The following is a 27,288-nucleotide window of genomic DNA, read 5'->3' as shown; positions in this document are numbered from 1 at the left end:
AATATTGGTAAAACACGTGCTCCGGGCTCTCCACTGTGAGCAGGCCACAGCAGGGTCTGGTGAGCTCTCCTGTGAGGTACAGGCCTTGGGACCACATGGGATTACAGCTCCCTGCCACACCCCTGCCGTACCCCTACCCTGTGTATCACCACGGTAACCAAACCTGAACCATTCACTAAATCCAAGCAGCCAACAGCCGGGCCCGGCTTTGCTGCTTGTGCCCCCCCTGCCCTTGGGAGCACCTTCTCCTGGGTCCCAGAGCCAGGGGTTGGAAGAGGCAAGATACACTTTCCCAGGACAGGAGGAAAGTGCATCTCGTTCGAATGAAGAGGTCTGTCACTGGTCACCTGGGGGGGTTATTCACAATCTCCTCCTTTGAGCACAAGGTGAACGTGAGGATCCATCAACCAGCCTGGCCATGCCTGAGTCCATATTTCCTCTCCTTTCTATTTGGCCTTAGAAAAAAGCAGTTCAACATTCCTTTGGGAGAGAGGAGGCAAAGGACACAAGGATTACATGCGTCAGTCACCCTTTCATCCCCACACAATCATTCTCACCATGACAGTGTCCTCCAGGCCACAAAATCCATATATTTCTGAATACACAGCACTGAGAATTGCACTTGCTGCCCTCCAAAGACCTTTCCAAATGACATTCCCTCCTCAACCATGGCAGCATGTGGCCTGGAACATGATATGCCTCAAGGAAGCCATAACTTTTCCATCAGGACAGGAAAGCACTTTAAATCACGATTAGGAGAGCACCGTCATCAGAGACCGGAGCTGACACCCCGTGTGATGTCACACACATGAGCCCAGCACGCTGACAGCAGCCACGGGGTTTAGAATTACAGGCAATAAAGTATGACATCATGATGACATCATGGAAGGAGAAATTCAATTCCCAGCCCAGGGGCTATCAGTTACTGCTTTATTCGAAAACCTGTCACTATGTGCGTGAGCAATGAGCAGAATCCATCATTTCCACGAGTTTTTATGGCCACCATAAATTCGGAGCACTTAGGCCTCAGCCACCTCCTCGTGTCTCTCCGAGCCCATCTGTCGGCTCCCGCGACGCTCCCTCCAGATCCCGGCACTCCAAATCCCATTTCAGGGGAAATCAAAGCAGCTCAGGTCTGCTGTGAGATCACACAGGTTTGGCTTGGGGGTGAGCTGTTAGCTCTGCACGTGGCTTCCCTCACCGCCGGGCTGGCACAGCTGCATGCACCACGGACAGCCCCTCTGCCACTTGCACGACCTCTAAAAGCCATTTAAAATCTGTGTTGATGAGCACTCTCAGGCAGATGCTTCGAGAAGGTCTCCTGGTGCAGGCTGCCCATCCCACCCCCTGCCAAGGCACTTATCAGTGTATGTTAATAAAGGATTAATTGCATAGATAGATAAAGAATGAGGCCTAGCAGGCCGCAGAGGCGGAGGTGAACTTGCTCTCCAGTGAGGCAGGTGGAATATTTTGGGGTGTTTTTATGAGTAGTTGATATCTGTCTGTGTACTCTCACAAAGACCACGTCTGGCTCATGTGGTCATACTCACATTTAACTCAGTCCTCATAATGCCTCAGGCAGAGATAAGGGATGGATTTTTCATAAGATTCCTGACATGGAAGAGGTGTCCCTTGTCTTTGCCTCCTTTTATTGTTTTTATTTCACCTGTTCCTGCAAAAGACAAAGCAGTGTCATGACCCAAAAGATATCTCCTGGAGTATATCAGAGACTCCTGACTGTGTTGTTTCCAGTCATGAGCTAGGAAACTGCTCCACTGCAATGAACCCCTACTTCCAATTTCCTGACCTCCATAGCATTGGATTAGGCCAGTCTGATCTTTACCAGATACCTTGAAAATACAGAAATATCCTCTGCTTGCTCCCACCCAGGACACAATTCCCCAGGGTGTTAAAATAAAATTAAAATTACCCATTTCCATCCACTGCAGCAGCATTTGTCCTGCTCACCTCTTACAGGTCCCCTGCAAAAATGTCATCCCATGCAAAAGTGACCTCCCTGCATTATCAGTGTGATTGCCAGGCACGTGGAGCCTTCTAGATATCCTTGACTGATCCAAAATCCCTGCCCAGGATGCTTAAAGGTGGTGCCTTTAAGGGAGTTCAGCTGATAGACATCAAACACCATATCAAGTTCTGACACATTTTTAACTGTTGTTGATCCATAGAATAACCTTGTTGATGCACAGAATAACCTTGCTGATGCATAATCCCTGAAAAAAAAAAGTCACAGTGACAGCTGGGCACAAAATATTCAAGTTCTGCCAAGGATCTGGCAGTATCAGCTGGATCATAACCTGGTGCAGAGTTCACTTCATTTTCAAGATATTTCATGAGATAGTCTTTACACTATCTTAGTTCATTACTTCTGTGGAAACATCAAGGATAACACTGGGGTTTGGAGATGAAAGAACCTGGCAAGTGACCTTCTCTTCTCTCACAGGCAGTGAATAACCAAAGAACAAAGCCACCTCGTTTAAGAAGGGCTGTTGGACAAGTCACTTTTGAGGGAGTCTGTTGGTATTGAGGGAGGGCAAAGAGCTGCTAAAATTCCTCACATAACCACCCCCTTCAGTTCCCAGGTCTTGCAGTCCCAAAATCCACTGTATCATTGCAGCTCTGCACCTCTGATTACTTGTAGGCTTTCCTGAAGTGGGACTCTGCACTCATAGCCAGCACTGAGAACGATTTTAAGACGCCGGTGAGTTTTTCTTAACCCGATTTCCACTGTCCCCATCAGTTACACACAATTAACAGGTAATTATAGGCAGGTTCCGAGACAGCAGCCTGCATGCAACACTCCCCTTGCCCAACGTGCCTAACACACCGTGCAGCTCCACCTTCACCAGCCAGGAGACAGGAAAAATGGGAAAGGGATTGACTCAATAACCTGAGACTTGCTGCAAAAATGTAGCTCCGAGTTAAACATTCAGAGCATACACAACCAGAGCACCAGCAATTACTGGATTTGTTATTGCCTCAACTATCATGACAGGCATTGAAATAAATCTCATTTATATGACATACAGTCATCTAGAAATGCCTTTTTTTTTTTTTTTTTAAGAATTCTTTTAAGATGTCAATGCGCTACACATGGCTCCGTTTTGAGACCTCTCCAGACTGGAGATCAGACAAGATATACAAGCCTTTCAGCCTGCCAAGTTCCATACTTGTTAGGAGCAAGCCTGAATTTGGCATTTTCTACACGGTGCCTCCATGAATGCGATTAAGGAAGGCCTCTTGCCGTTAAATGTTGGCTGCAGGGCTCCAGCTCCCCCTCTCCCATCATCCTGCGCTGTTCCCTAAAGGCCGGGCTCATCGTGGCCACGCTCCAGACGTTCACGTTGCATTTCCCGCTGTAGCTCAGGCCTGGGATGTTTCTCTGGAGCCTGAAGCACAGCCCAGATGTTTCTCCTGGCGCTCCAGGCAGCCCCACCCACATCTGGTACCCTCCGTGCCCTTGCTCACCACGCTGGCCACAACCACACTGGGCTGGAAGACAGAGTGGGCTGGGGAGTCTCTCAGTTGTTCTGGTCCACGGGTGCCAAGATCTGAACTAAAGGTTACTGACGTCCAGATCTGTGCCAGAGGAGAGTCAGGCTGGATCTCAGGGGAAGGTTCTTCCCCCAGAGGGTGGGCAGGGTTTGAACAGGCTCCCCAGGGCATGGCCATGGCCCCAAGGCTGCCAGAGCTCCAGGAGTGCTTGGATAACATTCTCAAGGATGCACAGGGTGGGATTGTTGGTGTGTCAGGAGCTGGACTTTGACCCTTGTGGGTCCCTTCCAGCTCAGGATATTCCATGGTTCTATGAAACTCAAGAGCATCTCCCTCAAGAGGTCCTGCCTCTGAGTTCAGGGTGCTGGCATTCCTGAAAAACGCAGTCCTGAGGCAACAGCTTCACCACATCACTCCTTCCTTTGAAACTTTTATAAAAGGGCCATTCTGGCAGATGCTGTGACTGGGAATCATCACATCCACTCAGCGAGCAGCAAAGAAAACCACTTGTTACCTTCCTCCATTTACGTATCGCGCTCCCTCAAATTACAGCTCAATTAGGGTCTCCTGGAATCCATCACACAGCTCCAGGAGAACGTGGTCCCAGCAACTGCGCTCTCCAGGCAAGTTGAGGCAGTAAATAGAAAGAGCTAATTGGGGAAGGGGGGAGATGCTGTTTCCTGATGTAAAAATAACTGACACTTCCAGGAAATAATGGTATAAATAGAAAATGAAGCCATTCCTCCTCCAAAAATATTTCATAATTATGTGTCATAAAAATAATTAGGTTATGGTGAATTAGTACAAATGTTTACAACAAAATTGCCATGCAAAACATTATGGGTAATAACATGCTAATTGCTGTAGAAGCAAAAGCTGATTATGTTTCAGCAATATTAAAAGTTGCCAACTCGGCGCTACCATCCAGGCTCTGATATCTCTCAGCAGCATCTAAGGACACAGAGAACTGGTGAGGAGAGGAGGACGTGGCAGGTGGGCAGTCTGTGCCCTGCCCTGCCAAGCCCTTCCCTTGCTGAGTGGCAATTCCTAGAAAGCTCCCACCAGGGAATCCTCAGGGAGCACCCACAGAGGAGGAGGCATCGCCCTCGCTCCCTGGCAAGGCTGAGTGGACACAGAGCAGCCAGGAGGGGACTCAGCTGGGGCTGTCCAAGGAGTAGCTGAGCTCTGGTTCCTGCACAGCCAGCGCCCAGCCAGAGCCAGATGGGATCTGGATCCTGTTCCGTGCGGATCACCCACCTGAGCAGCTGCTCTGCCCCACGGCAGCCGGCCAAGCCTGAAAGACCCCGTCCCTAAGCCTGGGCAGGATGGTGCTGAGGTTGAGCTGACATGGTGTCCTGGGTTGCAGTGTATTCTATTACCATCCTCATGAGCTGTTGAGATCAGGTGGGGCAGTGTTTCCTTGCCTCCTCCCCCCAGACTGTCTTGCTGTTAATGGCCCATCATTGTCCTGCCGAATCACTCAGAGATAACTCCCTCTGGACTATCTTCTGTTAATGAGCCTAATCAACACTTGGCCTCATGACTCATTACCCCATTGTGAGATGCTCCACCCAAAGGGAGGAACCAAGCATTCCATCCTGGATATAATCTGAGACTCTGAACACCAGAGACAATGCTTTTCCACTGGATTTCCAGAGGACAGGAGCTACACAGCCACCACTGGACCTGAGGAAGAGCAGACCCTTTTTCTACAGGATCACCACTTCAGAGGACTGCAGCCACCATTCTAGCAGACTGCTACCACCACCCTGACTAACAGGGTGTCAGGTTGTATCCTGACTCTGTCAATTTGAACCAGTGTTTTCTTTTAGTTTTTCCTTTTCTTTAATTTCCCCATTAAATTGTTATTCTGACTTGGTGCCTCCCACTGGTTTGTTTTCAAACTAGTACACATGGATTGCTCACGCCAAGGCCCCTGCAGGGTGGATCACTCTGTCTGTGCACATCCCTCTCCTCTGAGCACCTGCTCACTGCCTGGCGCATCCCAGCTCTCCCCACTGCTTCAGGGAACCTTCCTCCTGCTCCTGCCACACAACTGTCCCAGAGGGATCAGGTCCTGCCACCAAAGGATGGTTTCATCCCCTGGCCGATCCCAGAGCACCACCTCCCCTGCTCCGCCCGCTCAGTTCCCACTGCCCAGCAGGGCCCGCAGCCGTCCGAGGGTGAGCTGATGTGCCAGGAGGCTGCCACGGGATCTGTGGGATCTGCAGCAGCAGCCACTGCTCAAAGGTGCCTTTTTGACAGCATCAGTGGCCTCCTGGGAGCTGGGCTGTCTGCACACGCATCTCCAACCCACTGCTCTCCCAACTCACGCACCCAGTGCTTTTTGGGTTGGATCCCCTCAATCCAAGATGTCTCGGGAGAATTGGGGTGTGAGTATTTCTAGAGCGGGGGCAGAGGTCTTCCACAAATCCCCATAAATCTGTTTGGTTCCTCATCTCCTTGCCACCAGATGTGTCAAACTGCTCAAGGGGAGCACTGGGTAAAATTAAAGGTGTGAATTCAAAGCGCATTGCTTCAAAGTTAGGAAATCCCTGCAGAGTGTTCTCACTCAGAACTGAAGTGACATTAATTGGGTTTACCAAGCTCATTTCCAACACAAATGCCGGTAAACCGGATTACATTTCAATGGGGGTGTTCACACAGAACTTCAACACAGTTTAACTAATCCTCTTTCTGAGTACATTTGCCTTAAACCCTCTAAGCGTCCCATATTACAGTTTCTCCTGCAGGGGAGTTGCTGAGTTTTGCCATTGAAAACTTGATCATCTTTGTCCTTGTTTTATTAGGCTGGAAATAAGTGTCTTTCCAGAAGGCAGAAATTCCTCGTTCCCCTTTTACCAGTGCCTGGAGCTGAGGCAGTTCTCAGACCATTACAGACCTGGGACAATAGTCCCAAGAGCAGGCAAAGCCCATCCCTAGCAGGAGGTGTCCCTGCCCACAGCTTGGGGCTTGGACCTGGATGATCTCTCAGTCCTTCCAACCCAAACCACACTGTGATCCTTCGGACAGGCTGTGGACCCCTGACACGTCCCCAAAGCCCGCACATGTCCGCAGGCTCCAGCGACGACCCCCTGTGTGACACCGCAGGCACTGATTCCACTCCCGAGTTTGCAAATACCGGGTGAAAGGCACCATGGAAATGATGGGGGTTACTTTTTCTTCTTCTTCTTCTTCTTTTTTTAACAAAGCATCGTTTGAGATGTTAATTGCGGCGCTGGCTAATGAGAGGCTGTGCCGTGAATGGGCTTGGAGCCGGCCTCTGCTCCCGCTCGGCTCCACGGAGCTGAGAGGCGCGTTGGGCGGCGCTGGAGCCCGGCCGTGCACTGCGCCGCACTCATTATGCACCGAGTCACACCGGGCAGCTCCCGGCAGAACGCCGAGACAGAGGTAAACCACTATTTGGAAACAAAGGAGGGCTCTCTCCATCCTAATTAGCGGCAGGTTGCAGGGAGCAGCGGCGGAAGGCGAAGGTCACTTCCCACAAGGCTCAGCTCAGGATGCCAAAACACCCACTTAATTCAGGCGGCTCAGCGGGCAGAGTCAGACCAGAGCAATTACACTCCCTGGATTTCCCCGTGGAAGGGTTTAACAATGCAACTCTTGGAAAAAAAGGTGACTGCAGGAGCTCTTTATTCTGCCACCTTGGAGCGGGGGGAAGCGCAGCCCACCGCGCTGCCGACTCCAGCACCGGCACGGCTGTGTCTTTGTGCCTCTGCACTGGGAGCCCAGCTGGCAGGGCTGGCTTTCTCTTTATTTTTAACTTGAGAGATGAATAAGAACAAATTTTAACATTTAAAAAACAAAGAGAAAAGGAACCACAAACGTGAAGACCCTTTGGAGTGGGTTGAGTTCCCTCTGAGTTCTCCAAGTTTTCTTCCAGATGCTGCCGGTGAGAATTAACCTTTAAAGGAACCATCTAAGCGTGAACCCTGGGAGCCTTCCTGGGAGAAGCAGCTCCTCTGCTGGGACAGTCCCCGCGTGGCTCAGCCCAAGGATTCAGCTGTGCTGTTAAATGGCTCACTGCACCCCAGCCACCTCACACACACAGCTCTTCCAAAAGGTCAGAGCGTCTTTTTCGCCCTCAGCTGATACTTCCTCCCTGCACACACCCCGGGTGATGTGTGACCACATCTGCCCTCCTGCCGCACCTCTCACAGCTCCCTCCCACAGCAGCTCCCCCTCAGAGCATCTGCACCGCCCTTGGCACCTTCTGCCGATGGCAGGAGCATTTCCCGGGGGGAAGGAAACACCTTCACCCCTTCCAAAGACTCCAGCACGGGGAACTTTCAGTGGGAAAGGAAGACTGAGATTTTTCTAAAGTTCTTTATTTTTCGCCTGATAAACAAGGGATGCAGACACCATCTGGATCCCCCCCTCGAAGGCTTCAGATCCAGACCCCTCTCCCCTGTTCCAGCTAACAGCAAGTGATCACCAGCACATACTGGATAGGATCCACCCCAACCCGTCCTTGGGTAGGGAACAGCTTCAGCCAGCAGCTCAGCAGGAGGCAGAGCAGCCATAGGGTGAGTGCAGCTTTCTTTGAATCACTTGTGAAATACATTTCAGATCTGACCTGCAGCTCTTTCCCTCCAACAGGCTCCACACTGTTCACAATCATCTCCCAGCGTGGAGGAGTCCAGCAGACCTTCTGCTTCCCACACCTGAGCCACAGCTGCCTTGTGCTCCACAGACCCACCCTCGACAGGGGACCAGCATCGCCCAAAACATCTTCCAGAGCTGCAATGCCCCCTTGTTTCCTCTCCCAGCTGCATCAGCAGTCACTGATACCGAGCACTGACATTACAGGGCTTTCCAGCTGTTTCCAAGCAGCCCATAAAAGAGCTGGCAGCGCCCAGGAGGGCTCTGGTGTCTGTGTGTCTCAGCCATGCCCGCTGTTCCCAGCACAAGGAACAAGCTGGCCCTGGCACAGGGCTGGAGACACATCGGGTGGATCTCAGCAACGTGCCAGTCCTGCTCGGTCACAGGCTGGCATCTGTCCTGGCACATCTCTTGGCACCAGGCTGACTTTGCAGATCAGGGTGACTGCAGATGAAGGTTGGAGTTTTCTTGCTCAGGAGATGTTTCCAGCTCCTTTCACTGTTTTAGGTGCAGGCCTGCCAGGAGCAAAGATGCTCAGTGGGGAAGGGAGGTTTTCCAGCAGGGATGTATGGCTCTCCACCAAGGTGGTGATCCCATCCTGCCTCCCTCATTCCTATTAAAATGCTGTTTGCCCTCTGGCTGCACTCCCAGTCCCCCCTGGCCACTGTTCCCACAGGGATCCATGGGGATGTCAACTGCTGCCTCTATTCCTGGAGCTCAGGTTTGCTCATCAAAGCTCTCCCGAGTGATAAAACCTCCAGTCAGGTGAAAGCGCATCAGCCGGGACAAAGAGCTGTTTCCCTCTCCTCCTCCACATCTCCAGAGCCTCTGCTCCAACAAAGTTTGAGCTGCTCCCTTTTTCTGGGCAGCACTTTCTTCACGCATGTTCTCCCTGGACCCACACGTTGCTGGGAGATCACTCAAGACACGAGAAGCTGCTCTGCTCACCAAACTTCCTCCCAGCATTGCACAGGGCATCTGCTGAGCACAGCAGCCCATCCCAGCTCCACTCACACCCTTTTCTTAGTGCGTCTCTTGCCCCTGCCTGGCCTAAGGAGAGGAGACAATTGCAGCCAGCTCCCTCCCTTTGCACAGCACCGGAGCCAGGAAAGGTTTTTCCCAAGGGTGCTGGTAGGAGGTGAGCGCCAGCAAGGGGCCACCACCACCACTTCCAGGGATGTTCCTACACACCTGATCCACAGCTGCTGGGACTTCCACCTGCTCTCCTGATAGAAAACACTCTGCCTGCTGTCTCCAACCCTGCAGGTGCTCAGTGCTCTGCTGACCAGCACAACCCTCCGTGCTGATGGACCTCAGAAACGCCCCTTCTCCGCCGCCCACTCCTGCTCCCAAGCAATTAAACCCCGGCTGCCAGGGCTGGGCAAGATAAATGGTGTTTGTTGGGATGGCTTTTCTGCATGCCAAACATAAAACAAAATGCCAATCGATAGAGCTGCCTCACCTGATGGTTTTATTTCTCTTCTCCTCCCGCCCCCACTTTTAACTTTGCAGTGCTCTGGAGCTCTCGGCGGGGTTTGCACCGTGGTGATAAACCAATAGATCCTCATTAACCCGTGGGCAAGAGCAAAAATTTGCCTTTTCTCTCTCTTTCCCTTTTCTATTTTTTTTTTTAAAAACTCTCCCTCTATCAATATTTGATGAGGGTAATTTCAAAGACTTGTTTAGTATGATCTCCACATAAGGAGTCCTTGGGAGTGTTTATCACGTTCGAGGTATAATTACATTCAAATGCTGAGACACAGTTGCCAGGGTTACAGCTGCTGGTGGTTCCTCCAGCTTTTGTGTGTCTGGGGTTTCTCACCGCCCCCCGCGCACTCGCACACCCCACGCGCTCCGCTCCTCCAGGGAAGCAGGGGAGGGGGATGGATGGGAAGCTCAAGGACCAGCTGTGGCCAGGGCAGGTCACACCAGCACCTCCCAGCCTGAAGGAAAGTCAGCATTCCCTGCAGGGTGTACCCAGTGCAGGGGTTTGGGGTCAGAGATGGGCTAGAGGAAGAGCTGAGCAGGGAGTTCAGTGCTGCTGACAAAAATGTTACAGTAAAATCCTCCAGCCATTCCCTTGGGTCCTGTCACTGGGGGAGGAGGGAGGTTTAAGTTGGATATCAAGGAAAGGTTCTTCCCCCAGAGGGTGCTGGGCACTGCCCAGGCTCCCCAGGGAATGGGCACAGCCCCGAGGCTGCCAGAGCTCCAGGAGCGTTTGGACAGCGCTGCCAGGGATGCCCAGGGTGGGGTTGTTGGGGTGTCTGTGCAGGGCCTGGGGCTGGACTGGATGATCCTGTGGGTCCCTTCCAGCTCAGAAGATTCTGTTGACTCGATGAACCTCAATGACTGTAAAAGCTCCAAGGAAAGAGAGGCAGCAATGCCTTTTCTTCACCTCTGGAATCCCCAAGTGAACTCTAAAGAGCCAAGGCAGGAATTGCCAGGGGCAGAGGGCTGCAGAATCCCAAGGGAGAGGCCCAGTGGTGCCAGCTCTGGGACCTCCTTGCACCCTCAGCTTTCTCTGCCCTGCCATGCGCTCCTCTGCTCCCACCAGCCCAGGAGAATCCTCTCAAGAGCTGGGTGGTGCTCGAGGACACCAAGTCTGCCTGCGCCAAAAAGGGGACACAAACTCCAGCTGACAGCTCCCCTGGGCAACGTTCCGGGCATTAACCTGGCTTAAAGCAGACACAGAGATAGGTAAGTGGATGGATGGAGGGATGGAGGGATGGATGGAGGGATGGAGGGATGGAGGGATGGATGGATGGATGGAGGGATGGATGGAGGGATGGATGATGGAGGGATGGATGATGGAGGGATGGATGATGGAGGGATGGATGATGGAGGGATGGATGGATGGATGGATGGAGGGAGGGATGGAGGGATGGAGGGAGGGAGGGAGGGAGGGAGGGATGGATGATGGAGGGATGGATGATGGAGGGATGGATGATGGAGGGATGGATGGATGGATGGGTGGAGGGGTGGAGGGATGGAGGGATGGAGGGATGGATGGAGGGATGGATGGATGGATGGATGGATGGATGGATGGATGGAGGGATGGAAGGAGGGATGGATGATGGAGGGATGGAGGGATGGAGGGATGGAGGGATGGAGGGATGGAGGGATGGATGGAAGGAGGGATGGATGATGGAGGGATGGATGATGGAGGGAGGGATGGATGAAAGGAGGGATGGATGATGGAGGGATGGATGATGGAGGGATGGATGATGGAGGGATGGATGATGGAGGGATGGATGGATGATGGAGGGATGGATGGATGATGGAGGGATGGATGATGGAGGGATGGAGGGAGGGATGGATGATCTGGGCTATCTGCTGGAGAGCTGGTCTCGCACTGCAGGCCCTGCAGAGAGGGAAGGAGCTGCCAGCTGCAGCTCTCTGCTGTCACTTACCCAAAGCCCAGCCACAGCAGGGCTGTGTGTGTGAAGCCACCTGACCACCGGGGCTGGGAGCAGCCCCTGCCCCACTCCCAGTGTGGACCTACTGGAATACCCCCAAGACTCTGCTGTACTGGGAAAAAATTAAAGCCTGAGTATTCCCACCCCTACACAACGCCCCATCCCTGCTGGAGCAGCGGCTTGGAGATCTCCAGGCCAAGGGCAGTGCTGGAGGAGGCACTAACACCAGCCCTCAGGGAAGGGGCACCCGAGGAAAAGCTGTTCCCTGCTCCTGCTGAGCTCTGGGGCTGAGCTCAGGCTGCCCAGCCAGATCCACCTCCCTTCCCCGGCCTGCAGACAGGCAGGGGCTCAGCTCCTACCTGGCCGGTGTCAGTAAATGCAGTTTCACCCGGGCAGCAAGGAACTGGGATTGAATCACCTTTGTTCTAGTTCCAACTTTAAATAATATGAACCTTCCTACAATAGGCAGCATTATCACTAATCCCTACAGCTGAGCCTGAAATAAGCTTACAAACCATGCAGTAGCACTGTGGGAAGAACAATTATTCCAACAAAGGATGGAGAGGGGAGGAAACAACCATGAGCTCCTTGGATTAGACGGAGGGTTAACACAACTGTTGTCAATTCACAATAAATAAATAATAAATAAAATTTAAAAACCGAAAAAAAACAACAGATCAAAATGCAAAACAAACAAACCCCCAAGAACAAATGCAGCATGAAGGCCTGGTAAAATATTTACAATTATTTCAATGGAAAAAAGGTACCTGCTACAGTCAATAGGTTGTAAAACAAATTCAGATGGAAGCTATTGTTTACCCCTAAATCAGCTCTAATGCACTGGCAAATGTGATTATCAGCATTCTGCGGGGAGCAGCAGCATCAGCATTCATTCCAGGTGTGCTCAGTGAAGGCTCTCTTGGCCGCAGGTTCATTTGTAATTATTAAAATGCACCTTGTTAGCCATGCAGCAAGTCCCAAATTCCTGGGCAGCGGCACATGCAGTGTTTGCTTTAATTTATTCTGTGCCATTTCTGCATTATTTCACTGTGTCAATGCCACGGTGCAAACGAGAAACCCCATCTCAAAGGCTCCGAAGGGAAGAGAGCCGAGCACTCTCTGTTACCTGTGACTCGGAGCTGGCACGTCCTTTGTTCCTGGGGAAAGCTTTTCCATCAAGGACAAGCAGCCGGAGGAGCTGGCAGCCAGCATGGCTGCTCCCACTGCCAGGGGTGGGAAAGGGACCAGCGCAGCGCCTGAGTGCTCGCCAGGGGGAAGGCAGGAGTGGAGGGAAGGGAAAGACTTGCTATCACCCTAAGGACTCACACCAGTGGCACTGCTGGGCCACCCTTGTACCCAAAATAACAGCAAACACAGGGAAGTGACAGAAAAACAGGGAGAGAACTCTTAAGATAGTTTGGGGCATGAGATGTGAGAGATTACAAAATGGTTTGGGTCAGAAGGGACCTTAAACCATCCAGTTCCAGCCCCTGCTATGGGCAGGGACACCTTCCACTGTCCCAGGCTGCTCCAAGGCCCATCCAACCTGGCCTTGGACACTTTCAGGGATCCAGGGGCAGCCACAGCTTCTCTGGGCACCCTGAGCCAGGGCCTCAGCACCCTCACAGGGAACAATTCCTTCCCAATATCCCACCTAAATCTTCCTCCGGCAGTTTAAAGCCTTTCCCTCTTGTCCACCAACGACCCCAAGCCCTTTTCCTCAGGGCTGCTCTCCATCCTTTCCCCACCCAGCCTGTGTTTGTGCCTGGGCTTGCCCCGATCCAGGTGCAGGACCTTGCACTTGGCTTTGTCGAACTTCACCAGGCAGATGCAGGATGCCTCATCTCACTTATCCAAGGGGAGAGAAAGGGCAAATCCGCGTGAGAAATCCTGGAGCAGCTCTGCCTCAGCTGGAACCAGGAGCTTTGGAGGAGAAGAGCAGCTGGACACAGCTGCAAGGGAAGATTGGCTCTGATTGTTAAAGGGTCCAACACAGGGAGATGGGATCCAAACACGTCCCCCAAAACGCCCATTTACATCCCCGAAGCAGAGGGCCAGGTGGAAACCTGATCCTCAGGGTTTTAAAATATGAGGTAGGGAGGATGAAGACATTGGGATGAGGGTCTGGAGTGGTGTAAAGAGCACTGCCTGGTGGCCTCACCTCCCAAGGCAGTGGCACCACGGACGCCACTTATCAGGGGAAGGGAATGGGATTGAGGTGAGCACGGAGCATGTCTGAGCATTCAAATTACAAGCAGGGCTTGTAAGGGACAGGATCTGACATTTAATGCCTCTGTTTGCAAAGTGCTTGACATTCACGATAACAGGAGCGGCACAGGCAGGTGGGGAGGGCTCTGGATTCCCGGGAAAGCGAGTGAAGAACAGCCTGGTTTTCCCTCTCTGCTAGGTGGGAACATCCCTGGGAGATGTGAGGGCTGCGTGTCTCACACAAACACCTGGAGCACCCCTGGGATGGGCTGCCTGCAGACTCCTGGAAAAGTCACCTCATCCCATCGTGCCTGAGCTTTCCTCCCCAGAAGATGGATCATCCCTCCCGGTTCTGCGGGAGGTGTGCCACGTGTGTGGAGCACACGCCCAAAGGAGCCAGGCTTTGATCTTAGCTGGGGCTCTGAGGAGCCATTACAAGAGAAATAAAGTTCAACACTCAGTGTTCTCTTGGAAAGCTGCAGACTGGATGGAAATAACTTACTTTAAAAGGTGTCTCTCCTGACAGCAGTTCTGGGATGGAAGAGGGGAAATCAGAGTCACAGCGAGTGCTTGGCAGGAGCTGGAGGCTTGGAACCAGTTTCAATGCAGGGCTCAGCCTGGAGGTGCCACCACTGGTGTGGGCAGCTGGGTCCCCAGAAAGAGGTGCCAAGTCCTGGGAGGTGCCCAGGTTGTCTGGACAGGGCTTGGAGCAGCCTGGGCTAGCAGAAGGTGTCCCTGCCCGTGGCAAGGGTGGGACTGAAGGAGCTTTGAGATCCCTTCCAGCCCAAACCATTCTGTGATTCCCTTCCCCAGGACAACTCTCTACCCCACACCAGCCTCCAGAAGTTCTCCTGGCATGGCTGGAGAGTGGCCTGCAAGAGCAGACCAGTCTCAGGGTGTCCCCCAACAGTCCCAGGTTTTACAGGGCAGGGCCTGGCAAAGCTGAGCTCCGGAAGGCTGATGACAAAATTACTCGGTATTGACACACAACGGTGTTGTCACCACACGTGAACACCTAATTCCACTGCGGTGGCAATGCACTGTCCAGCACAGAGACAGGACTTGTGTGGTGACAGGGGAGGGGACAGAGCCCGAGGCCGCCAGAGCACAGCGCAGATCCTGCTCTCTCAGCCATCCATCCAGCCATATCTGCTCTTAATTACATTAAAAGAACACTCTCCCACCTCATTTTTTATTATTAGAAATGAACAGATTTGAAGCATTTCCCCTCAAATTATGGTTCACCTGAGTAGATAATTAAGAGACTATAAAGGAGACACACTTTTATGTGTAATTACGCCTACCTCTGCTGCTGTATCGGGGCTTCAAAAATATTTGCAAAACAACTCAAAACTTTTATTTTGTCAGCACAATAATTGCTGCTTGTCAGGGCTATCGGTGCCAGCCTCTGCTCAAACAGGAGCAGCATCTCACAGGCAGCCTTGCTGGGAGAGGGAGGAGTGTGGAGCTGCAAAGCATCCCAGGAAATCTGCTGGCAGAACAGCTGTGCACACCGTGCCATGGAGCCAGCGCTGAGCTCACCCCTGGAAAGGAGAAGGATGTTTGTTTGAGTTGTGTGGGGAACCAGGAGGATGGAGGGAGGATGCTGGCCTGAGCAATGGAAGGTTTGTTCCTTGTCCATCGTGGTTGTGGACACCCACAGGGACAAATCTCCACACGCTGCTGGAGGCATCTGCATTGGTTTGGCACACGGAAGGCTCAGCACCGAATCAGAATCCCAGGAGGGTTTGGCTTGGAAGTGAGCTTAAAGCCCATCCATTCCCACCCCCTGCCATGGGCAGGGACACCTTCCACTGTCCCAGGGTGCTCCAAGCCCCATCCAACCTGGCCTTGGACACTGCCAGGGATCCAGGGGCAGCCACAGCTTCTCTGGGCACCCTGTGCCAGGGCCTCCCCACCCTCACAGCCAAGAATTCCTTCCCAGTATCCCATGTAAGCCATTCCTTCTTGTCTGGTCACTCCATGCTCTTGTCCGAAGTCCCTCTCCAGCTCTGTTGCCCAGATCTCCCAACCCTGTTTTTTTCTTCCCTGCATTTGGCGCTCCTGCAGAGGAGCTGGATCTGTCCCTGTGTGCAGAGCAGGAGCAGAGGTGCCTTCATCTTCCTGACGAGGACAGTGGCTGTTTGCAGCTCCTCGGGAGGCTTCCTCTGCCCCAGGGGATGCAGCACTGGCCACCTCTCCCCGCAGAGAGGGGTGCCGGACACTGGTACCCGGTCCGGGGAGAGCACAGGTCCCTCCAGCCGCCCCCAGGCACCCACCCTGGGGGTGACACCGCACAGCTCAGCCCGGCTGGGCTCATTAACTGAGGCTCGGGATGCCGAGGGTAATTAGCACAGCTCAGCGAGCGGGAACAGCGCCTGGCACTGCCAGCCCCAGCCCGTCCCGGCTGTTGCCCACATCCCACCGCAGGTAACAAACAAATCCTCCCGGCGCTAAGGGCAGGGCTGGCCCGGCACCTCCCGCCCCGGCTGCTCTCCACAGCCCCGGCAAGGCCGCCCGGGCTCGGCAGGGCATGAAATCTAAAGCAAAGGAGTCCAGAAGAGAGTGTGGGGATGCCAAAGAGGCAAACGAAGGCAGAGCACGGAAAAAAGATGCTGACTCAGCACAGCGAGGGAAGAGCGAGGGGACGTGGGCAGCGGGCAGGACAAGGAGCCCGGCGGCCCCAGGAGCTCTGGAGGACAGAGAGGTCCGAGAGAGCGGCAAGGAAACGCCCGGGGCCCCTGATGCGACTTGAGGGGAGCAAAGCTTATCAAGGAATATCTGCAGCAGCAAATGGGAGAGGGGATGAGGCAAGGACAGGATGCTCCCGCAGCCTGGGGAGCTCCCGGTGGAATCCCAGCGGTGCTGTTACAGCCGCGGACAGACCATGAGTGCTGGGGACAGCGGGTCCCAGACAATCCACCAGCTTCTCCCTGACTTAGAGTCACAGAATTGGCTGAATTGGAAAGGACCCACAAGGATCAAATCCAACCCCTGGCCCTGCACAGACCCCCCAACACCCCCACCCTGGGCATCCCTGGCAGCGCTGTCCAAACGCTCCTGGAGCTCTGGCAGCCTCGGGGCCGTGCCCATTCCCTGGGGAGCCTGGGCAGTGCCCAGCACCCTCTGGGGGAAGAACCTCTCCCTGATATCCAGCCTGAGTTGTCCTGGGGGAAAACCCCCCCGTGGTGGGTGAAGCTGCCGAGGTGATTTTGTGCTGCCCCTGGTGCCACTCGTTTTAAGGCACTTAAAGGCGTGTGCAGCCTGCTGAGCCCCTCTGGTCAAAGCAGGAGCCACGTCAGGAACCATCCCCCAGCACAATCTCCAGCTGGACACCGCTCTGGGGGCCTGGTCAGCTCCACAGAGCACAAACACCTCAGTGCAGGGGTCACCCACCCCCACCCGTGACATGGGACCCACGTGTTCCCAGAGCCAAGTGACCAAGCAGATACCAACCAGAGGAGGGAAGGTGGGTTCCCGGGGAGGATGGAGCTGCTGGGATGAAGGGTGAGCAGGGACCACCAGCATGGGGCCAGCACCAGGCTGGACATCCCCCCTCTCCTTATGGGACACCTGGAGCCAGCTGATGCCCACGGCCACTGCTGGGTGCCAAACACCCCCGGGTGCCAACGTGCTTTGAAGTCCCCAAATCGACACTTGAGCTCGCTGTGTATAAAGAAGATATAATACCCCATCTCCCTCATAAGGGCATGGGGAAATAAATTCTTTAGTGTTTATAAGGAGCTAAGAAGCTCTGATTAGAGAGCCAGGGAAAGGGCCCACGAGGGAAATGAATAATTCGGCGTGCAGAAAGAGGGTGGTAAATAATGCATGGGCTGCCGTGGCACCGGGGGAGGAAAGGCTCGGGAGCAGCTCCGGGCGTGGCATGGGGCCGGGTAGGGAATCCTCGGCTGGGGTGGGGAATGCACCTACAGCCCTGCCTGCCAGCACCGATATCTTGGGATTTTGGGGAGCTTTCCTCTTCCCATGTTCCTTCAGAGGGGCACCGGCATCTCCAGTGGGTCCACAAGCAGCAGGGACAGTCCCCAAAGCTGGGGTGGCAGCAGAGGCAGTTTCCCACCCAGGGTAAAGCCAGCACCCCGGGGCACCTTACAGCAAAGCATTCCCACTCCTCCGGGGCCAGGTGGGTGTAAGAGGTGTTTCTGAGGGGCTGGTCCTGCAGGGAAGCATCCTGAATCCTCCTCGTGGCTGAGGGCAGGGGCAGAGGAGCCCAGCTCACAGCAGAAGAGCAGCTCAGATGTGTCTTTCACCCTGCCCAAATCCCAGAAGGTGGGATTTGCTCAGTCAGCAAAAGCTGAAAAAAGGGTGAGAGTGTGTATCTGGGAGCTTCCTGGAACGCTAGGATGGTTTGGGTTGGAAGGGACCTTAAAGCCCATCCAGTCCAACCTCCCACTGTCCCCGGTTGCTCCAAGCCCTGTCCAGCCTGCCCTTGGACACTGCCAGGGGACCAGGAGCAGCCACAGCTGCTCTGGGCACCCTGTGCTAGGGCCTCCCCACCCTCCCAGCCAGGAATTCCTTCCCAATATCCCACCTCTCCCTGTCCTCTGGCAGTGGGAAGCCATTCCCTGTGTCCTGTCCCTCCATCCTTTGTCCCCAGTCCCTCTCCAGCTCCCCTGGAGCCCCTTTAGGCCCTGGCAGGGGCTCTGAGCTCTCCCTGGATCCTTCCCCTCTCCAGCTGAACCCCCCCAGTTCTCCCAGCCTGGCTCCAGAGCTGAGGGGCTCCAGCCCTGGGAGCAGCTCCATGGCCTCCTCTGGACTCATTCCAACAGCTCCACATCCTTCTTATGCTGGAGGCTCCAGAGCTGGACACAGCACTGCAGGTGCTGAGCAGAGCAGAGGGGCAGAATGCCCTCCCTGGGTGCTGCTGGTGGCTTTGGGGCAGCAAAGGGGGCGGCTGTGCAGGTTTAATCAGGGTGATACCTGAAATCCAGCTAGAAGCAACTGCCTGCAGTAAATCCTGCCCTGTCCCCATCACCCTGGAGCAGAGGGAGGATGTGGTGTCACTCAGGACGGATATGTGGGGTGACCACATAAACAGGAACAAGCCCCTTGGCTGGCAACAGGAGGTGACTTTCTTGGGAGCATCCCCCAAAACCTGTCCAGAGGGCCCGGAGGAGATTTCGACACTGCAGCAGCCTCAGACCGGCTCCATCCGAGCCCTCCTGGCTCTCCAGCACTGCCAAGCCTGCCTGGCTTGTCCTCCAGGAAAATCCCAGCACTTTTAATAGGTGGTGAGGCATCTCCAACAACTCCAGCAGATGCTGCCAGTTAATGTGGGTTGGCACAGAACTTCATCATCGGCCCATATTGCTCCAATTACAGTTTAGCCTGTGGTGCTCTTGAGCTCATCTTTTGTCTTCCACTGCCGAGTGTGGGAGGGAGGGGGTGTGGGAGAGGCCGGGGGATGCGTGTCTGAGCTCTCCCTCCTCCACTGCCACACCTCTGCACGGCCAATACATTCCCAGCCCCTCTCTTCCCGTGGGAAGGGCTGTCCTCGGGCCAGAGCTGTGCATCTGGAGTAAGAGCAAGTGTCTCCCACCAGACTCCACATGTGAACTGCCCAGGGAAGCCCCTCCTTGCACCCCATGGAGCTGAGCACAGCCCTGGCTCCGTTTTCTCCTTGCAGGGGGGTAAATAAGGATTTATTTATTTTATTAGCCAGAGCTAGGCTGGCATCACCCTGGTGTGCCAAGCACAGGGTGCACTGGGATTTCTGGGAGCTGCTGTGGGGTAATTGGAGCCAACACGCTGCTTCCATTTTTCAGACCTGAGAGGCATGAAGGAAAGATTTTTCATTCTGAGGGTTAGGCTCTGTTCTGGCTGTGACAGTCGCCTGTGTCTCTATTCAAAGCTCAGGGAAAGTTTCTTTGGATGCTGTGTGGCCTAGGAAATGACATCTCGCTCCAGCTGGGACACAGGTGGAGATGATGACTGGTTATCCCCTGGGGAAAATAAAACCCAGCTTCCAGAGCCCACAGCTGTATAAACCTGTATTGGGAGTGAGGGTCAGTCAGGGACTGGCCGGCCATACCCAGGCTCTGCCGAGGGGCTTTGGGCTCCCCAGGGTCCTTCAGAGCCCCATGAACCATCACAGTGACAGCAGGGCTCCCCCAGACCCCGTTAAAAGGCTCTTCCAAGGCAAACCACTTCGGGAACGTTAAGCACTGGGTGTAAATGTCCATGGGTTACTTAAGGGGAAAACCTCGGAGCGACCTGTGTAAGGGAGACACCCTCCCAGTGCCCCAAAGCCCAGAGGATTCAACAACCATGAGCACTCATTTAAACCACACCAGAAGCCCACTAGATCAAGTGTCTACTCAATTAAGGACACACAAACAACTTCACTCTGCCCTCCATCAGCTGCTGCCTATTTGCCTCTTGCATAGCCGAAGATGGCAGAGACTCTCTGCTTTCATCACTCGGGATGGGCTCGGCAAAAAACACCCAGAACACCCAAACCAGCAGTTCTACCCCTGTGTAAAGAGGGAGGCAAACCTCACTGTGTATGTGAGTCTGGGGCAGTGGAGTCCTGCCCGCAGGGACCTGGAGCCATCCCCATCAGCACGTGGAACTCACCCACTCAAAAATCCCCGCAGTAAAAACATCCCAGCTATAATGGCCCTGGAGAAGCAGAAAGGACTTGGAAATCTCCTGATGGGAGCTGTGAGAACACCCCACATCAACACCACCTCTGGTGGGACAATTACAGGATGCCAGGGACCGCAGGGCTCTGCCAGCCCCACCTACAGCTGAAGCACCGCTTGCCTCCCTCCCCACGGCTCACCCCACAACCCCAGCGCATGGGAACCCCCACCCCCCTCCAGAGCTCTCTCAGTAGCAGCTCCTCTTTCTGAACCCCAAGAATCTCGTTGGTGGCTGTGTATTTTCAGTTTACAAAACCTTTATCCCCCGTTTCAGCCCCCGCTGCCGGCCGGAGGATGTTCCCAGTGCCGGCAGGACCAGCTGCTCTCAGCATCACCTGGATCCGAGAATCACAGAATAGCCTGAGGCGGAAGGGACCCACGAGGACCATGGAGGCCAAGTCCTGCACAGGACCACCCCAGGAGCGCGTGTGGCAGAGCCGGACGGGCTGTGTCATTGATCCCAGCAGGACAAAGTGCCCAAGCGCAGCCAATGCACGAGGAAGAATCCATTTTCCAGCCATCATTTACAGTAAGCCTTAAGGAAAGCAGGCTCAAGAGGAGCATCAGCCTTTGCATGGACAGGCTCCAGCGGGACTGGGGACGCGCGGAGCCAGCAGGGACGGCGCTTTGATCCCAGCCAGCGCTTCCAGCGCGGCTTCCCTGAGCGATCGCACACGAGGGCTTTGAAACGCGCTCCGCACCAACACCCGTGCCAGGAAAACTCCTTCTCCCGGCTTTTCTGCTGCGAGCAAGCTGCGATAGGGATCGCCGAGAATAAAGTCACTTCATTTACAAACCGGGGAGCCAAATCTGATAGACATCAACATTCGAGGTAAGTCAAGGAGCGGTGGAGCGCTGCCAGTCCCCCAAATGAATATTCATGGCGAACACTCCCCCAGCTCCGCGCTGAAGAGAGAGACCGGCAGCAGGAAGGCTGCCCCGGGGAAGGGGAAGGCGAGGGACCAGGCTTATTTCATCCTTTTTATTGAGTGCAATTTTCTCTTTAGTACAATATTCTCTGAAAGATACTGTTACAAACTCCGACAATTTCAACACAATCAACAAATTGGGGAAGAAGGGGAGGGGGAAGGGGAGAGGGAAGCAAAAAAAAAAAATTCCAAGGGTTGAAATCTTTTACAGACATCTCACTGGTTATGTACAGGACAGGGTAGGGCTGGCCCGGGACACGCCGCGGCTCGGGGGGACCGGGGCGCTGCGGGACCTCCCGGAGCATCCTGCGGTGGGAGGAGGGGGAGCGGCCCCGGGGGCCCCTCTCCGGCGCTGCCGCCCCGCTGCAACTCGACGCCCCTGCAAGGCAAGAGGGAGAGGAGAGGGTGAGAATTGGCACGTCCAGAGCTCCGAGAGCCACGCGTCCTTCCCCGCCGAGCCCCAGCCCCGCAGCCCTGTCCTGCAGCCGGCGGGGGCCGCGCCCGGAGAAACCCAAAGGTTTCTTACAGCACATACAGCCTCTCAAAAAAACCCCAAAACCCAAAAGAAAACCAACCCACAAAAAGCAGGGATTAATTAATATGCTGTCAGAAAAGTGATGATTTCACTGAAAGCTCTCCATTTCTCCTCGGGGGAAAAGGAAGGAACGGAAGAGATGGAATTCTTTGTGAGGCTGAGTTGCTTTAGGGAGAGGAGGCTGGGAGGCGATTTTGGAGGCGGGAGGGTTTCCGTGTCCCTCAGGAGCCAAGATGCCCTTCCCCCCCCTCCCACTGCAAGATGAGCCCCCCCGGGGTAAAGCAGGAGCAAACCACCAGGCACCATCAAATCGCTTTTTCCAATGTAACAAAAAATCCCCATTTTCTCCACTGCCAGGGGGAAACCAGAAGGGCTGGGAACCAAAGGAGAAGCCCCAGGAGCACCTTCTCCACACCCTGCAACCAAGAAGTACCGCACAGCAGAAAAATCCCTTTATTTAGCCACTTTGGAGAGGCAAAGATGCTTTTAATATACAATTGCATCTTGGAAACATAAAGGCAGCACATTAAATAACAAAGCAATTGACTGCTGGGTCCCTTTGCTGGGCCACAAAAAGCCGGGGCTCACTGGCTAATTATTGCCGGGCATCCCTGTGCCTCTCCAAACATACCAATGCTTTCAGAAACCCACTCCAGCTGTGCCTGACATTTCACTCCTATTAAAATTCATCATACTCCTGAATGGAAATAATTTTTTTCTTTAGCAAACCCAGGTAGTAATGAAAGTTTTATTTAGTAATGTCGTGTTTGGTGGGAAAAGGGGCAGAGAAAAGGGAAGAGAAATTGAGATTATCTTTTAAAAAAAAGGGAACTTCAGGTGGGGGAAAAGATATTGCTGGGTATTTCTTGGGCACAGGGGGCCATTTTCGCTGCCGTGCTTGGAGGCTTGGTCTCACAGCTCTCGTTGATGGGACCAGAACAGCCAAACAGCTGGAAAAAAGCTGTGACAGAAACACAACCGATGAACGATGCTGAACTCGCTGCCTGAGCCGGGCGGGCCCGGGGGATGGGCGCAAATCGAGGTGAGGTGGCGGCGATTTGTATCAGCTCCGGATTCTGCCACATTAAAGCCGGACGCGAGCGATGGCTCCGGCCCCGGGCGCTGCTCCCGGCTCCGCCACCGCCTTCCCCCGCGGCATTCCCAGCTCTTCCAGCCGTCCTGCCCCAGCCCGCCCGGCAGCAGCACAGCGGGACAAGGCTTTGGGGGTTATTTTCCCTGGGGAACCCGCGCCCTCCCGGCGGTGGCTGCCGGCTCAGCCCTGCCACACGAGCGCAGCCCTTCCCTCCGTCAGGACAAAAGCGATCCGGGGACAGCTAAAGATGATTTGGGCCGACCCCAAAGGATGGATCTCAAGGGACGCGAGGGACAGGTCACGAACAGCTGGAGGAGGATGGGGGCGGGCAGCGCAGCTCATCCCCAGGTACGCAGCCACCGAGTCACCCCCTCATCCTTCATCCCTCCTCCTCCTCCTCCCGGAGCGCCGGCGTGGGAACCCCTGCGAGGCGGGCGGAGGGCTTTGATCTCAGCCCCCGAGGGCTGGCGTGACACAAGCAGCGATCCAAAGGCCACGTTTGTGATGAGAAGGCGTCCCACGAGGGAAGGAGTTACCGAGCAGCGCGCCTGGGATGCGGGCACCGTGTCAGCCCCGGGGCGCTCTCCTTTTCCACACTCATGGGAATGGGCAGAACTGCAAATACCCAAAATAATCGGATGGGTGGCACTGCAAACGCAGCTGCCGTGCCCGTGTGATGCCATGGAAAAAGGGAGCAGCTGGTGGGAACGGGGAAGGATGGAGGCAGCTCTGGGAGTGACCCAAAGCCATCCCTGCATCCTGCAATCCCTGTATCCCTGAGCACAGGCCCATTTCCAAACCCTCTGCAAAGGGAGTCACACCTCACCCCCTTTTCCCTGGGGCCTCCCAGAGCCACATCCCCACCCAGGCACCATCAGGATCATGACATGGCACTGCCACCCAGGCACTGACCCCAGCCTGAGTCCCTGACCACAGCAGCCTCTGGCTGGCTCCCAAATATTTAGGCTGGGGAATCTGAAGAGTTCACCCAAAACGTGGTGGGGAAAAATAAGTAAACCAGCCACTCTGTTCCACATCTGCCTGTCCATGGAAGCCCCCACGAGGGTGCCATGTGAGGCTCACCTGGCTCCTCAGACAACACTTGGCATGGGCTGCACCTCCCGCTGTCAGTCCTGCTTGGCACTAATTAGCATTGATAATTGCACTGATGGTGACCATAATTTTCCTGCCCTCTCTCCCTGCCTTCACACAAAGGTTCAATCACCTAATGAGGCCCCTGAGGATAATCAGAGAGGAGCAGGTTCCCCCACCACGATGGCAGCTCGTGCACAACGTGAGGGGATGAGAGAGCGGAGGAGGGAAAGGCACGGCCCAGCTGCTGGATGGGGAAAGCTGCCGAGCCTTGTTTACTTGGGAACACAGAGAAAAGTTCACTCCAATTAATTTTTTTAAGTGGATGGGCGTTAATCCCCCTACACTTATCTAGAATTAACACAGCCTTAAGGAGATTTTTGCCTAATCCACTCCCACATCTGCCCCAAAAGGGTGCTGTCTGTGTTCGGGGAAGGAGCAGAGTTCAGCTAATCCACTTAAAATTCACAAGGCTGGTTTGTTCAGATTAACCTCCTCCAGCACTTCCCTCCAGAGACAGGCCAGCAGACCTCAACACCATCCTGCCTCCGCCACTGGCGCGGCCACCCCCTCCGCGGTTGTGTCCCCTGCAGTGCAGCTGTCCATGTGTTGGCATCCACAGGGACCCCGAGATGTCCCCAGAGCAGCCACCACAGCAGAGCAACGAGCAGGGTGGGACAGCCAGGCTGTTTAACATCCAATGGCCAGAGGAAGGAGAGCTGAAGCAGCAGCGATGCTCGGACGCAGATGGGGGAAGGGGGCAGCTATGCCCAGGCTGGAGAGGTACTCACAGTACTGGTCCGTGGAGGACAGCCAGACAAAAGGGACAGCCCTGGGTCACCATCCAGAGTGCCAGCAGCTCTGACAACCCCAAAAGGTGCAGGTGAAGGGCACCATGGTCACCAAGACGGGTGCACTCCCCTCCCCAGCACCGATCTGCTGATCTGACGGGAATCCAGACACCACTTTTACTGCCATGGATGCTCATGGTTCCCACCTCACATCTCTTCCTGCCAGGCAAAGCAGAGCAGGGAGGCCCTCTCCTGATTGGAGCAGCTCCTCTTCCCATGTCAAACCCCCCGGCGAGGGACGTGAGCCAGCAGATCTCCCCTGAGACACAGAGCCAAACCCTGAGGACATCAAAAATGGGAGAGCACAACCCAGCAGCAGCTCTCACTCCTCCCAGACAGGCTTTGGAGGAGATTGAGCTCAGCTGGGACAGGCAGAGCCATTCCCCCATGGCAGGAGGGTTGATGATCCAAGATGATCCCAAAGGACCCCTCCAACACACCAAAAATACGAAAAATATAAGCCAAAACAGGAGCAGCAAAGAAATCACTGATGGGGTGAAACAACTCGCCACAGGAGTCCCGTCAGTGTGGACTTGGCTTCTCCTCCGTCATGACTCGAGAAGTTTCTGGCGCTTCCAAAATCCTGAGGAGACTCACTGGGAATGATCCAAGTATTGGATGACTATCCACCCTGGCGGGATCCTTCATGGAAGAGGCATCACAGCAGACGATGATTGGAATGTGAAATCCCCTGCAGCCCCTCCCACAGCGGGGAGATTGGGGCAGCAGGGACGAGCAGCACTGGCTGAGTGCTGGAGCTGGATGTGACTCCCTGGCCCCCACCCTTTCCCAGCAGTACAAGGAGGACGGGTGGCCTTGGAGCGACAGAACACTTCTGGGTCTGTAAATCCATTCCTCACCTCAGAAGCTGATTGAACCTTTTTTTTTTTTTTAACTCAAATTCAATGTTTAAGAGTAACGATTTCCAAGTGAACACAGAGTGGCTCAGATATATTGGCAGTTTTTATGGATCAGAGGCAAAAGCCTTAATTCAGACCTTAACGAAGGGAAACGTGTCTGTCCCCACCGCAGAACAACAGCAAGGGCTGATGGCAGGGCAGAAAAACCTGTCCTAGGCAATGCCCAATGATTTCTCCCAGACCATGGGCCAGCTGGGATGTTCCCACAGAGATGTCCTTGGGATGCAGGCAAACTTACTGACGAGATTCTGCAACCCAACCCCAAGCCAACCCTTCCCTCTCTCTGAATCAAAGCAGAGAGCAGCAGAGATCCCATGGGACTCAGGCTGGCACAAGGGGCGCAGGGGGAAGGACAGCCGTGGTTTCTCCTTGGCAAAGGAGCATTAGAGGCACCAAAAGCTGGCAGGCTCAGAAGTAATGGTTTGAGATCACTCTTATTTAAAAACCGGCTGCCTGCTGTTTTCATCGCAAGCCCTGCTTTGACTTGCAGCAACATTTAAAATTAAATATACATAAGTGCTTTCAAAGAACTGTTAATTTGAAGGTCATTAAATGGCATAAAATACATTCCTTTTTTTTTTTTCTGGAAAGAGGCACATAATTATGCCATTAATACACGCTCTTCTTCCATGTTCAAGCCTTGGATGTGCGAGGGGCTTGGGTTCACCTTCCTCGGCAGAGGCACCCCATCTCCTTCTAATTACTGCCATTGAGAAACCTGCTGCTCCTCCATCACACCCAGGGATGGGGCTGTGGGAAAAGCATGGAAAAGGCCCAGAGGAGAACGATGCAGCTGAATTGCAAATGGGGATTTTTGGGGAATGAGGGAAGTAACAGCCACTTGGCAACACCCAGTCCAGTTGTGAGGATCTCACCCACCGATTCTCACACAAGACCTAGGGCCAAGCTCAAAGCAGGGGTTTGGTAGCCAAAAGTTCCTTTTTTGATTTAATGCTCTATGCAAAAAGGACAAAGCCAGCCCAGACACACACAAAAAGAAAACTCTAAAAAAGACACAAAAGGGCTGAGGTTTTTACAGTTGCCATAGAAATGGAGAGAGGGAGCTGACGACTGCAGAGTGCAGAGTGAAAGGCCAGGATCAGGGGCGAGGGCGAGGTGGGCTCACCCGGGCGAGCAGCCACATCCATGTGTGGATATTCATGTGGGATGCAGCCAAAGGAGCAAGGCACCGTGACTGAGCTTCACCCATGAGCAGTGGCGAGGGTCAGGATCCAACCCAGTGGGGTTCACCAGCAATGGGCATCTCCCAGTGATGCCATGAAGATTTTTGCCTTTTCTTTTATACCCCTGTTATACCTTTTTACAACTTCTGTATTCTCAGTGCTTTTTCCCTCCATTCTTGGACTTGTTTGTCAAGCTGAGAGACTCAACATTTTAGAAGCTTTGTAGCCAGGGATCAGTGTGCCCCAGAGCCCAAGGCCC

At 54.2% G+C, this 27,288-nt stretch overlaps 1 protein-coding gene and 1 long non-coding RNA gene across 2 annotated transcripts in view; one reads left to right on the top strand and one right to left on the bottom strand.

The window, feature by feature from the left end:
• The first annotated feature begins 20,898 nt into the window (after positions 1–20,898).
• LOC125330796 lies at positions 20,899–22,591 on the top strand. Its single transcript, XR_007205708.1, has 2 exons — positions 20,899–21,257; positions 22,247–22,591. It is a non-coding gene; the product is annotated as an uncharacterized LOC125330796 (long non-coding RNA).
• The window catches only part of EPHB1 (EPH receptor B1), an 80,621-nt gene continuing 74,726 nt past the window's right edge, over positions 21,394–27,288 (bottom strand). Inside the window, 1 exon segment of the mRNA XM_048314420.1 lies at positions 21,394–21,733. The gene's annotated coding sequence lies outside the window, so the exon portion shown is untranslated.

This window comes from Corvus hawaiiensis, chromosome 10 (genome assembly GCF_020740725.1).
Source record: "Corvus hawaiiensis isolate bCorHaw1 chromosome 10, bCorHaw1.pri.cur, whole genome shotgun sequence".
In the NCBI taxonomy this organism is placed as follows: domain Eukaryota; kingdom Metazoa; phylum Chordata; class Aves; order Passeriformes; family Corvidae; genus Corvus; species Corvus hawaiiensis.
Note: the sequence above shows the minus strand (reverse complement) of the source record. Positions and strands in the feature narration are given on the sequence as shown.